General features: G+C 52.3%; 1 long non-coding RNA gene across 2 annotated transcripts; it reads right to left on the reverse strand.

Moving 5' to 3' along the window:
• Nucleotides 1-1,407: 1,407 nt before the first annotated feature.
• Nucleotides 1,408-4,066, reverse strand: LOC120976945 (uncharacterized). 2 transcript variants are annotated; one of them, XR_005773618.3, is made up of 3 exons: nucleotides 2,319-3,814; nucleotides 2,140-2,225; nucleotides 1,408-1,946 (listed from the first exon to the last, which is right to left on the reverse strand). It is a non-coding gene; the product is annotated as an uncharacterized lncRNA (long non-coding RNA). The 2 variants fall into 2 exon arrangements; XR_012205547.1 differs by having other exon boundaries at nucleotides 2,140-4,066.
• Nucleotides 4,067-10,192: the final 6,126 nt, after the last annotated feature.

A 10,192-nucleotide genomic window follows, 5' to 3' on the forward strand; every position in this document is an offset into this window, starting at 1 on the left:
TTAATTCATTTTTCTCCTTTTTGAACTTTCTTATTATTTTTTAAACATGTTCAAAAATTTGAAATATGGTTTGGAACACCCAAAAAATGTTCTTGTTTTCAAATATTAACTAGCGGGTTAACCCACGCATTTTGCTGCTAGAACTTTATTAATATATTGTTTTATTTATTTTAGACAACCATTTGTTGGCATTTGAGTATTTGCTTTTCTGTGTGGTGAAACCAACATAGTATATCATCAAATTTTGGTTAGGTATGTGCCTCTAAAATTTGTTCATAGTAATGGTCTTAGAATATGATAGTCTGAATAGAAAAAGAATATTAATATATGCACTGAGGGCTATCGCGCTGAAGGCACGTTATTTAAATATATGTAACATTATTATTTTAGCATCACTGATATTATCCAAGCCTCTTGTATTCTCCTTATGTGGCACGTTTCATCGTCAATCCCCACTATGAAACAAATGTAGTTGTAGTCTCGCGTTACTTGCTCTTAACCCTTTGTCCAGAAATTTCACGTTCAGTTATTATATCAAAACCCGATCTTACCATCTTACTATTAATCTCCCCCCTGATTTTCATGAGGGTAGGGCCCCGCTTCACCTCTTCTTCCCAACCACACCTTTCCACATCAGCACCACCTGTAAACGTCCGTGAAATCTGTCCGTGTGTGTAGCAAAGCTCGTTGTTCTCCTACTAACACATCAAAATCATCCAGCCTGTCGCAAACATACTAGCCATGCCCGCGCGACGGCACGCCGTGCCCCGTTGATGAGTCATATGACGGAATGTGTTGCATGATAGTAATGCTGGGTTGCCATTTTATTTTCTTCTCTGACTAATTTGGAATTAAGACAAAAATGGTATGTGTGCAATCTGGGGCTTACAACAATTTTGCTTCGCCCACACCGACCTGTTTCTCATATTCAAGCTTGTAGAGGTTTTTATAGTGTACGTTTCTATGTAAAAATATAAAGCTACAAATATGAAATGTGAGCTAATAGGTTTTACCATTGTATCAGGAATAACCAGATGGATTAAGGATCACGCTTTAGATCACTGATTACAACTCTACATCAGTAGCAGGTTTAGCAGGTCACTGATTACAATGCTACGTCAGTAGCAGGCTTAGCATGAACATCCAAGAAACTGAGAAAACGTTCACAATGGTACGTCAGTAGCGGGTTTAGCATGGAGGTCCAAGAAATGGATAAATGGTTCGCAGGATTAAAGCAGGCTTATTATAAGGTGCACCTGACATCTCATTTCGCTCTGAATCAGCTAAGCCTGCATATTCTAAAAAAGCTTCATCTGAATCAGAGAATCAGCTAAGCGCCTAAGCCTACATATTATAGAAGAGCTTCTGTATGAAGTACGATCTTGCGTTTGTGAACAGCCAACAGTGAAAAACAAACACCAAGAAGCAAATCAGTGTTGATCCACTGCCAAATCTGATGTCCTACAGTTGGCCTGAAGCCCTTAATGGTCAACATCTACTGTATCTCCTTAACTTACACTAATTTCTTCACCAGGGCACCAGCTTGTGGATTATATTCCAATGGATCTTTTTGATTCCTACTGTTATTAACGTGTCTCTACCTAGCTTATGCACTTGCCTATTCCCTTCTTGGAAGACACCATTACCTTAATTAACAGCACTTCTTTTCTCTCAAACCAGAACCAAACTTGGCCATATAAGATCTGCAACATATAAGGGCTCAGCCGTGGCGACCACACCAAAGGTGCTTGGCCATATAAATTTGCTATATGGAGACGCTCAGTAGTGGTGACCGCACGGAAGGCCTTGTATAGACTATAAGTAAGGTAAGTGACGTCCGGGGCTTGGTCTAGAAGATGAACTGCGAATGAATCACCACAAATTGCCACTGTTGATGCAGCTGCATCTATTGCTGCACCTCGAGCAGAAGCTGGGCATGAACCACCCTACACATTGAGGAGATGGAAATCTGATTTAGGTTATGATGGGCAAAAGTGTGGTTATCTTTGAACATGAGTTTACTATGGATGGCAGAATGGAAGATTATTCAGTACATGTGAACAAAGTGTCCAGGTCGAGCCAGATAAGTTTTAAATTCGTATATGAACAATTACAATCATAATGAAAGGAAAATAGTACCTCCTATTGCTGAAGTCCTTTATTCTCCATATCCAATTTTTCCTGTATGGATGAGTCTTCTCTTTCCATTTCTTCATCAACTACACCTGGAAAAGAAGGGCGCTTATTAGAGAAAGTGTCAAACACATGGTATTGTTTCAGTAACTTACTTAGCACTTTGAGTGCTCTTGCTTGACAACCTGAATCTAGATCGTCCATAAGCATGCCCTTATACAGTGAAAGTTGATCATGCAAACAATATCTGCAAACAACGTCACATGTTTGGCTCTCGAGCCTTGAGCAAGAAAAATCAAAACAGAAAACTGGGGAAAATTAACATATGGCCCATGACAATCAAGACCACAACAATATGTATATTTGAAGTTCAAACAGATTACCTCTTTAGTACAATCTCCATCAACACTTGATCTGATGCATTTTGTGCCTGCTTTTCATCTGAAGTTTGCTCGCAGAAGGCAAGCAAAATCCCATAAACCCAACATGTTACCGATGGGGTTAAATATGCAAGTCCATGATACTGTAACTCATTTCAAAATAGAATGGCCAGGCTGAAGATTTACATAGGGAGAAGATGACAAGTCGTGTACTGAATAAATTAAACTGCTCCAGATGGAAGGGCATTAGAAAGAGTAAAAGAGTAGAGAACTTCTGTAGTGTTACTTCAGCTTCCAAGTGCTGAATCTATAATAAGATCCACAATCCGCTCAGCAAAAAAATCCACAAACCCAGCAGCTGCTGCAACGAATTTCTTTTATCATCAGTTATGGTATGCATCACGTTAAGATGTGATTCTGATTTCAAAGGGATGATGCAGTTACAATTAGCTCCTCAATTTTCTAGTATCTCATAGCCTTGAAATTCACTAACATGCATTGCTCGTAGTCTCGTACTCATACTCGTATACATATGGCAGACTTGCAAACCAGCATCTGATTAAAACAATCGACCAACCAGCAATACCCCATAATATGTTCCTCACTTTCTTAACATCATAAGAGTTAACTGAATTGTACAAAAGAGAACGGAGAGGCAAAGGATTATCTTTTTTTTTGTACAGAACGGAGGAGGGAAAGAGAGCCTGCCGAGGGTCAGACAGCGGCACCGGATAGCGGAGATTGGCAGGAGAGCCAGAGAGCGACAAAGGCAGCGCTCTGGGCTCAATCCCTCCATGGATGCCTGCTTCTCCTGGTTGGTCTCGTGGAGCCGTGGACGTCGACGAAGAAGATTGGAGCCATCCCAACCTGGCAACCTCGTCCGCACCACACCCTCAGGTCGTAGGGGGAGACGGCACATGGCGAGCCAGGCCGGAGCGCTCGGACTGCCGTGGCCGGCGGAGGCCTCGGCCGTTGTACGCGGGGTGTGGGTGGCGCACGCAGGGTCGACCTTAGGCAGCGGCGGTGCGCCCCCGCCATCAATGTTGTAGATTTCCGAGGAGAGGTCGATGGCGCACAGGATGCAAGGGAGCAGCGGCGTGAATATGGCCATGCCGGCGGGGCTGATTGACGCCAGCGCTCTCGGGGTTAGGCTGGAGCTGGGGGATGGCAAGGGGATCGGAGCGGCTCGAGGGGAGGATGCTCTGGGCGGCTAGGCGGAGACAGCTCCCCCGGTGCGCCTCATGGTATCGGCACGGCGGAGCCGTCCCGACTCAGCTGCGGCCTCATGTGCATGGGCGAAACCGGGGCCTGCTTATATAGTGATCTGATGGATCGCTGGGGCGGTGGCAGAGCGGCGAGCGGCAAGCGGCGGCCGATCGCTGGAGTCTTCGCGAGAGAAGGGGAGAAGTCTCGAGCCAAGCAGAAAGACGTGTCAGGGCACAAATTCCAATGTGACAGCGACAACAAGAAGCAACGAAAACGATCGACGCAAAAGAAGCACGTAAGAAGACCGACCACATCAGCCTGCCCCACATGCAGCGACAAAATGCTAAATGAACCAAACGAATCATCAAATCAGTTCAAAAAATTTAAAACTAAACACCGAATTAACAAAGCGTTTGTACACACCCGGGTACCAAAATAATACCATGTGCCAAGCCCAAAATTCACCATGGGTCTTTTTCATCCAAGTGGATGAATAATATGGCAAAAACCTTGCCTGGAATAGAGGCTTGGGTATGGCATTACCCAACTAAGAGTCTCCAAGTAGAAGCTATTAGGGAAAGAAAATATTCTTATATAAATTTACAAAAAATATGTGTAGTACCAAATTGATTGTTTGGAAGTGTACATATTCATGCTTTAAACTTCATTAAAAAAAACTTTTCGTAACTGATTTTTTAATGCTCTAGTAATCGTGAAAACTTATTTTTAAAACGTTACTCAAATCTAGCCAATTTTCATGAAAATTTACACACACAGAGAAGATGAACGTGACTAAATTTTTTTGACATTTGAAAAGATATTATTGTTATGGGATTATTACATGGGAGCTCATCCACTTGTTTGAAAATTTTGTAACATAAATACTTAGAAGAAAGGACCATGCAAGCTGACTCTTTGAAAAATTAATCACGTCAGGAGCGCTGCAGTATACGCAATGGCTCCTTTGCTCCGTGTGATGCTCCATAAACACGCCTGCGATCCCATCGGAGTCGGTGGCTCTGCATATGTTGGTGTCACAGCTAATTCTTTCCGTCTCGACGCCGCATTACTGGCCCTGAACCGCTCCCACTTTGAGACGCAGCCGAGGCACTGCAGCTCCTACTCGGCTACTCATGGTGCTCGTATGCTACCTCTTGCTCCTCCAGCTGCACCACGGCTACCGCAGCCAGTTCGCTACGCAGCAGCTGCAAGACTGATGGCCCCTCGCTCACCTGTTGCCTACTCCAAGCGTTACTCCCATCCTTTTCTTCATCTTCAGCCGCCATGGTGCTGCTCTCGTCGGATGGTGCGTGTGGTAACTGTTGAGCGTACGTTGTACACTGCATATGTATAGGACTAGGGTCTGTATTTATACCGTTGTATCTCTCCCCCCGTATATTTGTATATCTTGGGAGACAAGTAGAGGCCGGTCCACCCTGTACCTATATATATGCACCATGCACACGATCAATGATTATCGATAAGTGCAATCTCATTCTTCCTAACTAACATGATATCAGTTTAGAACGCCGATCCTATTCCCACCTTCCGCACCAGCCGCCGCCGCGCCCTACAGCCGCCGTCGCCGCTCCCTTGCGTCGCCGCCGCCGCTGTCCACCGTCGCCGCCGCGCCCCTTCCCCACGCAGCCGCCGCCCTACCCTCTCCGCGTCGCTGACTCCCTCTCCTAGTCGCCGCCGCGCCCAAAACCATAAACCTACCCCGCGCCGCCGCCACCACCCTCCTCCCACCCGAGCCGCCGCACCCCTCTCCTTGCCGCTGCTCCCATGGCGTCTCCCCACTCCAGCAACTCCAACCCGTTCACCGGACTCGTGCCCGACGCCACCGCCGTTCGCGATCTCGACATCCACACCCGCGTCCCCATCAAGCTTGACTAGTCCACCTCCTCGTACTACGCGTGGAAGACCTACTTCAACCTCGTCTTCCGCAAGTACCACCTCCTCGAGCACGTCGCCGGGACCGTGGATGGCGATCTCATGGTGGATGATCCGGACAGGGCGCCCATTGAGGCCTCCCTCATCCGGTGGTTCTACCTCACTGTCTCCCCGGACATCTTCCACACGGTCGTCTCGGAGGATGATGACGCGTGTGCCGTATGGACCAAGATCAACAACCTCTTCACCGATAACAAGCTTCAACGTCTTGTGTTTTTGCAGCAGGAATTTTTCGGGTGCCACCAAGATGATTCCTCCATCGATGACTACTGCATGCGCCTCAAGCGCCTCGCCGATGAGCTCCGCGACATCGGCGCCAAGGTGTCGGACGAGTTCATGCTTAGCACCCTCACCGCCGGCCTCAATGAGGACTTCGGCAACGTGGCCTCGAACCTCTCCCTGCTGCCGAACCCGACCTTCCAGTCTGTCGCCGCGTATTTACGCTTGGAGGAACACCGGATGAAGAAGATCAAGGCCCAGGTCCACCACACCGCCCTTGCCGCCGGGACATCACGTGGGCAGCCGCAGCCCGCACTGCCCCAACCATGTCCACCGGCGCCACCGGGGTACTACCCCCTCCCGCTCCTCAGCAACAGCATCAGGGCGGGGGCAGCGGTCGCCGCAACAGGCGTCGTGGGGGCGGGGGCGGCGATCGCCCCCAACAGCAGCAGCATCAGCAGCCGGGGTATGGGGGTCCCAACGCCACCACCAGCCCTCCCCGCCCTGGGCCGTCGGCCCTAACCCGTGGACCGGCATGGTCCACGCTTACCACATGCCGGTCCCACGGGCCCCGGGCATCCTCGGGCCGCACCCGGCCGGACCTCAGGCGCACCTCGCCGCCGCACCCTACCAGGCGGGTGGGGGCGGCCATGCACCGGGTGGCTTCGCCCCGGGTGGCTACGCGCTGGGCGGCTACGCGCCTCTGCCGGCGCCTGCCTCCTTCGGTTACGCGCCGCCGCCCGCACCGGCTCAGCCCGGCGGCTACCCGCTTCCTCCAGCTCCATCGGATCCCGCTCTGCTCGCTGCACTCCACTCGGCGCCGTCTCCCTCCAACTACGGAGGTGGCGGTGATTGGTACATGGACACGGGGGCTACTGCCCACATGACGTTGCACCCCGGTAACCTTGCCTCTTCCTTCCCGATCAACACTTCGAACCGCATCACCTTTGGTGATGGTTCCTCCGTACCCATTACTCATGTCGGCCATAGTTTCTTTCCGTCTAATTCTATGCCTATTAACATGACTAATGTTCTTGTCTCGCCTAACCTAGTTAAAAATCTTGTCTCCGTTCGTCGTCTTGCACGTGACAATCCTCCCACCGTTGAATTTGATGGCATTGGTTTTTCTGTGAAGGACGCCTGTACACGGATGGTGCTTCACCGATGTGACAGCCCCGACGACTTATACCCGGTGCACTCCGCCTCCACCACCACAACCACCGCCTCTCCAGTCGCCCTCGCCGCCGGTGTCGACCTCTGGCATGCACAATTGGGTCATCCCAACTCCACCGTCCTTCGACAGATTCTCATGAGTTTTTCTTTTTCAGTTAATAAATTCGACGAGCACACTTTTCACGCTTGCCGTCTCGGCAAACATGTTCGTCGACCGTTTAGCGAGTCAAACACTATTTCTTCTTTTCCGTTTCAGTTAATCCATAGTGATGTTTGGACATCTCCCGTTGCAAGCAACACCGGTTTCTTATATTATCTTGTTTTACTTGATGATTTCTCTCATTTTGCATGGACGTTTCCGCTCCGTCTCAAATCCGATGTTCTCGCCAGTCTCACGGCCTTTTACTCCTACATCACTACCCAGTTCGGGCGCCCTATCCTCGCCCTCTAGACTGACAACGGCAAAGAGTTTGACAACGCTGCCACTCGCCATCTTCTCGCCTCACGTGCCCCTACACATCTCAGCAGAATGGCCGCGTCGAGCGGATCCTCCGCACTCTCAATGACTGCGTTCGCACGTTGTTGTTCCACTCCAACGTGCCCCCTCGGTTCTGGCCTGATGCTCTCGCCAACGCCACTCTCCTAGTTAACATTAGGCCTTGTCATCCACGTTGGAACTACACCCCACACCAACTTCTTTTTGGTTCCCCTCCTTCCTACAATGGTCTTCGCATCTTCGGATGTTTGTGTTATCCCAGCACCGCCTCCACTACACCACACAAACTCGCTCCTCGCTCCGTCGCATGTATCTTCCTAGGCTACCCTCCTAACACCAAAGGTTACTGGTTCTACGACTCCGTCTCCCACCGTGTGTACACCTCCCGACATGTGTACTTAGATGAGCGGGTTTTTCCTTTTCATCAGGTACCACCTTCTGCAGCAGACTCGGCGCTCCATGATGGTGTCTCGGATGCGGACTCGGTGCAGCCCCCGGCGTGGCCCCTCCTGGCCCCGGCGCGGCTCCTGCCGGCTCCTCCCGGTGCGGCCTCGGCGCGCCCCCTCGTGGAGGGCCCCTCTGATGTGGCCCCCGCCGCGGGCCCCTCCACCGCGGCCCCCTCGCGGATGGCCCCTCTGCTGTGGCCCCCGCCGCGGGCCCCTCCGCCGCGGCCTCGGCTGCACGCTCCCCGGCGCGGCCCTGCATGGCCCCGGGTGGCCCTTCGGCTACTACCACGCCGGACGCGGCTGGCCCCGCCCCGGCTGGCGCTACCTCCTCGGCCGGCCCCGCCACTTCGGCCGGCTCCGGTCCCGCTGTGACGCCGGGCGCGACGGACTCTTCACCACCCCTGTCCGTTGCTCCCGCCACAGCCGACCCGCCTTCCATCGGCATGGTGACACGGTCTCGTGCCGGTATTCACCGCCCCAGCACGCGCTATGCCGCTGATGAGTACGCGTGCGCGGTGTCGACATCATCCTCTCCACCGTCGCCCATCCCCTCGTCCGCACGTGCCGCTCTCCGTGATCCACATTGGCTCGCCGCGATGCGCGAGGAGTTTAATGCATTGCAGCGCAACCGCACATGGCATCTTGTACCGCGACCCCCTCACGCCAACGTCATCAGTGGAAAATGGGTGTTTCATCACAAGACCAACCCCGACGGTTCTCTCGAGCGCTACAAGGCTCGTTGGGTGGTGCACGGTTTCCGCCAGCGCGCCGGCGTGGACTTCACCGACACCTTCACCCCAGTCGTTAAACCGGACACGATTCGCACGATGCTTCAGCTGGCGGTCTCCCGTGCCTGGCCAGTGCATCAGTTGGATGTCTCCAACGCTTTTCTGCACGGCCATCTCACGGAACGGGTCTTCTGTGAGCAGCCGACTGGCTTCGTCGACGCCGAGCACCCCGACCATGTTTGCCTGCTCTCTCGGTCCCTCTATGGCCTGATGCAGGCCCCCAGGGCGTGGTACCAGCGTATGGCCGGGTTCCTCCAGCAGCTTGGGTTTCACACAACCCGCTCCGCGCGTCTCTGTTCGTCTATCATCAGGGCACTGCCACTGCGTACCTGCTGCTCTATGTGGACGACATTATCTTGACGGCATCCTCGCCTGGGCTTCTTCAGTAGCTCACGGCTCGTCTTCGCGATGAGTTTGCCCTCAAGGATCTTGGAGCGCTGCACTACTTCCTTGGCATCGAGATTGTTCGCCGTGCCGACGGGTTCTTTCTACATCAGCAGAAGTACGCTCATGAGCTTCTCGAGCGCGCGGGTATGCTTAATTGCAAAACCGCGCCCACGCCTGTTGACACCAAGGCGAAGGTGTCTGCTTTGGAGGGTTCTCCTGCGCCAGATGCGGCGTTCTATCACTCCATCGTCGGCGCCCTGCAGTATCTCACCCTCACTCGGCCTGACTTGCAGTATGCAGTACAGCAGGTGTGTCTCCACATGCACTCCCCGCGTGATCTCATTGGACTCTGGTGAAGCGTATTCTTCGGTATATACGCGGCACTATGAGCATGGGACTCACTCTGACGGCTTCCTCCTCCATCGACATGGTCGCCTACTCCGATGCTGATTGGGCTGGCTGCCCGGACACGTGTCGCTCGACGTCTGGCTATTGTGTCTACCTCGGGCCCTCGCTGATATCGTGGTCGTCCAAGCGGCAGCCCACGGTCTCTCGCTCGAGTGCCGAGGCGGAGTATCGGGCAGTGGCTAATGCCGTTGCTGAGTGCTCTTGGCTCCATCAGCTTCTCCAGGAGTTGCTTTGTGTGGTCCCCAAGGCCACGATCGTCTACTGTGATAACGTCTCCGCCGTCTACCTCTCCGCCAACCCCATCCACCATCGCCGTTCAAAGCATATTGAGCTCGACATTCATTTCGTTCGCGAGCAGGTGGCTCTCGGGAAGGTTCGTGTTTTGCACGTTCCTACCACTCAGCAGTTTGCCGATGTCGTGACTAAGGGACTACCGACCCCAGTCTTTGAGGAGTTTCGGTCCAGTCTCTGTGTCTCCGGCGACGCTTCGACTGCCGGGGGGGGGGGGGGGTGTTGATCGTACGTTGTACACTGCATATGTATAGAACTAGGGTCTGTATTTATATCGTTGTATCTCTCTCTCCCCCGTATATTTGTACATCT

This window comes from Aegilops tauschii, chromosome 3, assembly GCF_002575655.3.
Source record: "Aegilops tauschii subsp. strangulata cultivar AL8/78 chromosome 3, Aet v6.0, whole genome shotgun sequence".
NCBI classification, from domain to species: domain Eukaryota; kingdom Viridiplantae; phylum Streptophyta; class Magnoliopsida; order Poales; family Poaceae; genus Aegilops; species Aegilops tauschii.